At 33.1% G+C, this 4,382-nt stretch overlaps 1 pseudogene; it reads right to left on the bottom strand.

Annotated features, from left to right (window-relative positions):
• Positions 1-2,752: 2,752 nt before the first annotated feature.
• LOC102886381 overlaps positions 2,753-4,382 on the bottom strand; it is a 17,879-nt pseudogene continuing 16,249 nt past the window's right edge.

Raw genomic sequence — 4,382 nt, 5'->3', positions numbered from 1 at the left:
GACACCAATTTTCAGTGCTTTAGAAATCAGGAAATGTCAGTAAACACAAAGCATAGTATGTTTAGGAAGGAATGCCATTTATTAAGTGTGTAAAGATGGGCAGAACTGGCTGATCAGGGCCATTTATGTCTTGCTACTAAAATAAGACTTATACCTTTTAGACATTCAGGAGAGAGTATTAAAAATGGAAGGCTTATGTTAAAAAATGATTAACAATCACAGAAAGGGTAAAGAGAACAAGGTGGGAGGTAGCTGAGGGCATTCATGTGCATATGTACATTGATTTTTTTAGATTTGCTTAAAATATACATATTCTATGAGATAAGAGATAAGAAAAAAAGCCAGGAGAGACAGGTAAAAGTTATGTCTTGAGGGCTTTGTATAATGTGCTAAAACAACAACAACAACAACAACAACAACACCACCAAAAATCTTGAGGTATCATTAAAGAAATTAATGATCTTAGCAGATTTGCCTTTTAAAAGGCATCTATCATGGGAATTTTTTTTTTAAGTATATTAGAAGGATGCAAGAAAGAAGGGAAATAGACAATTTAAACAGCTTCTGTAGTAACACAAGCAATAAATGTTGATAGCCTGAACTTGAAGCAGTGGTCATGGAAAAAAGAAGACAAATTTGAAAGATGCTAAAGTATGGTGAATAGGACCTGATGTCCAAGGTTGATTAGAAAGGAGTAGAGAAGGAAATAATGGATCATTTGGGAAATTGGATTTTCAGTGATGCTTTTTATTATTGTAGAACCTATAGAGTGAGCAGCATGATTTGAGAAGATACTAAGTTTGTTTAGAACTTGTGTTTGAGATACCAGTTAGGCATTCATTTGGAAGATTCAGTAGAGAGCTGGAATTTTGAATCTGGACCTCAGAACAAAGACTGAGCTGTAGGTAGAGATTGAGACCTAACATTTATATGGGTGTTGAAACCATAGAACTAGATGAGAGAGTACAGATTGAGAAGATTAAAGCAACAAGTGTTCCAGAGAAATAGTTTATATGGAATAAGAAATTAGGTGGAAGAATGGGAGTCTGCAAAAGAAAATAGGTAAGAAAGACCAAAGAAAAAGAAGTAAAAGCAGAAGAGTATAGTCATGAAGAAAGTTATCTATAGAAGAGATTAGCGGGAATAAAGAATAAGGATGACAAGTGGAAGCTACCTTTTTAGAATGATAAAGACATGGGACTGACTGGAGAAGAAGCATTTCCAGATCCCTCTTCAACGTGCTTTAGTAGTACCTGTGCATGGCTACATTTTAGCACATCAAGTTACTTGAAGACAAGGATTGCATGTAATCTGGTCATGACTTTTGAGTCCATTTGATACCTTGGAAGTGCTCAGTAAATATGTGATGAAGAAGAATGCAGAACTGAGGAAGCATTCTTTAAGAGCTGAAAGAAAATAGGAAAAGGCTACATGTAACCGACAAAGATATAACTGACAAAGTAAGGTTGTTGATTTTTTTATTGAATGGAATCCAGAACTTAGTTTGAAGCTTTTACTTTTGAACAAAATGCTTTTTTCCTTCCCCACCAAGCTCACAAAAAAAAAAAAAAAAAAAAAAAGAGACAGAGAGAGACTAGGATGGATTGATAACATAAATTAAATATGTAGATGTGAAGCCAGGAACCCAAGAAATTTATTCATGATAGCCCTGCTTACTTAGTGATGTAGGATGTGTTTATTGAGTGGCTAACGAATGATAGGCATATACATTTCCTCCTATCGATGCATTTGTGAATCTATATTCATAAGAGAGATGTTTTTAGTTTTATTTTTTTCTGTAATGTTTGTCAGGTTTTGGTGTCAGAATTATCTTGAATTCATAAAGTAGATTTGATTGATTTCTATATTTTTTTCTATGATCTGGAACAAATTATATAACATTGAGTATACTAATTCCTTTAAAGTTTCAAATAATTCACTAGTAAAACAATCCCTAGAGAAGTTGGAGTAATTTTTTGAAATGTTTTTCATTATGCCTGTGGTTATTATTCAATTCAGATTTTTCTAATTTTTATAAATTTTTATTGTTAGTTTATATCTTTCATGAAAATCATGTATTTCACAGTTTAAAATATTTACTGCATACACAATATAAATAAAATATTTACTGCATGCTTTGAGATTACATTTTATTCTATTTGACTTTTGTACCTTTTCTTTTTCTATTTATTCATTTTCTTTTTCTTAATAACATTTTCTAGAAGCTTATTTTTTCTAATTTTATTGCCAATAATCCATAGGCTCATTAATTCTTTTTTAATTCTTTTTTTCTGATTTTAATCCATTAAATTTTGCTTTTAAAATATTGTTTTTTCTTTTATTTTTAGTTATGTTACTTTATTGTTTTGCTAAGTCTTGTTTAATAATGTGTATGTTTAAAGTCATGAAATTTCTTCTGAATGTAAGCTTTTGCCATCGATTCCTCTATGACTGCTTTCTATTATTTTGTTTTTGCCAAGTAAGTCTTTGATCACTCTTTTATTTTTATTTTTATTCTATGTCACTGCAGCTATTGTAAAGTAACAAAGAGCTGACTTTTCCTACCCCGATTTGAAAAGCTTTAAATATGAACATTTATCTAGTTAATTTTCAGATTGACAGATGATGTTTGGCATTTTTCTCTGTCATTATTTCACATTTTATTAACATTTCTTTTAGTTATTTTAAACTCAAAAACATTTTTTATTTAGAAAATATTTAGAACACATAAAACAAGGCGACATTTATTCTTTTATCTTGTCTCTGTTATGGGATCTGTTGCCAGCTCCTTCTCTGTTGCCCTATTGCTCTCTGAATCAATACTACTATCACTGGTTCCTTCTGCCATACTGTCCATCCCCTCCTGCTGCTTTAAGAAAAGCCCATGAGAGTAGTTGAGCCTTTTTTATTGTTCTTTTGGCTTTCTGTTGTTTTTTTTCAAGATGTGTTTCCTCTGACTCCATTGGAATGTTCTCGTTTTCCTTCTTTTCTTTGGTCTTATTAGCTGCTTGCTCTTCCTCAGCAGCAATACTGTTCTGACTGCATTCAGCTTGCTCTGCTGCTTCTTTCTCCCTTCCATCTGCCTTTTGCAAGCCTGTTCCTCCGCCTGTGCAATTTCAGCTGCAATTTTTTCCATATTCACTTCCACTTTCAAACTACACAAACTTTTAAGTTCATCCTTAAATGAATCTGTACTTCCCAGGAATTTCCTTTTCTTTTCCTGGTGTTGCTCCTCTATTTGAAGCTCACCTTCTAGTTTTCACTGATGAACATTTAAGGACTAGACCCATTGTTTGAGGGCCTGCATTCTAGCTGTTGTGACAATTGACCAAACGTTTGGCACCATACTCTCACTAAGGATTTCACTGAAGAGGTGGTGGTTTCTCAGGAAACGGGTGGTGGCTGTAAGCTTCATTGAAAAGCCATCATCATAATCATCTGGATTTTCAGAAGGCTGAATGCTCATGTAAGATTCTCCTTTCTCCATCCAAGACTGTCTTTTTTCCTTTAAAGCAGCTTCTGCAGGACTTTTTTGCAGTTTTGTATGGTATGTGGGGGAATTACGATAGGCCTTCATAATCTGTATTTGTTTAAATATTCTTGTGATTTTTCTTTCTTTCTTTTTTTTCATCAGTATTTGTTTAAATATTCTTGTGATTTTTCTTTCTTTTTTTTCATCAGTGCCACCACATGCCATCTCACCACATGCCAATAATCTTGCCAATCTTGCACAACTTTAGATGAGGGTTAGAAGCCTTTACTTGGTCCCAGACCTTTCTGCTATACCTCATGTAGGGCATCAGTGGCTTATCTGGTGGCTTTGGGAGTTTGGGAACTGTAATACCAGAGGATGCCATGACCCAGCTGCTGGTGCCGAGTTCCCTCCTAGCCTGTAGTTGTAGGCAAGATGACTATATGGATTGTATCCCCACAAACCCTGGTGTTCTGGGTATTTGTGTTGCAGAAGCTGGGATGGGAGCTGGAGCATAAAATGGTCTTTAGACATTTTGGAAGATTAAGTTCTGTTATTTAAGAATGAATCTGAGACACCGTGGACAGAAAAAGCCTATTTCTTTTATTTTTTACTTTTGCTATGTGAGCTATATCTTATGTGCTTTTGAATTTTTTTATTTATTTGAAAGTTCATTAAAATATTTAAAAGTTTTTGAACATTGATTTTTAACTCTAATTGTTTTAATGCTAATTGTTTTAATCATTAAAAAGTTAGCCTATTATAAAATTAAAAGTAAAAGTAAAATAATTAGGAAAATACAAAAGGTGAGAAGGAAACAATCATAGTTATTATGAAATTAAAAAGTAAAATAAGAAAATAAAAAGCAAGAAGGAACGATTCATTGTTAATAGTTTATTCAGAAATGTAG

This window comes from Pteropus alecto, unplaced genomic scaffold (genome assembly GCF_000325575.1).
Source record: "Pteropus alecto unplaced genomic scaffold, ASM32557v1 scaffold79, whole genome shotgun sequence".
Lineage (NCBI taxonomy): Eukaryota > Metazoa > Chordata > Mammalia > Chiroptera > Pteropodidae > Pteropus > Pteropus alecto.
The sequence above is the reverse complement of the archived record's forward strand: the minus strand, read 5'-3'. Positions and strand labels throughout refer to the sequence as shown.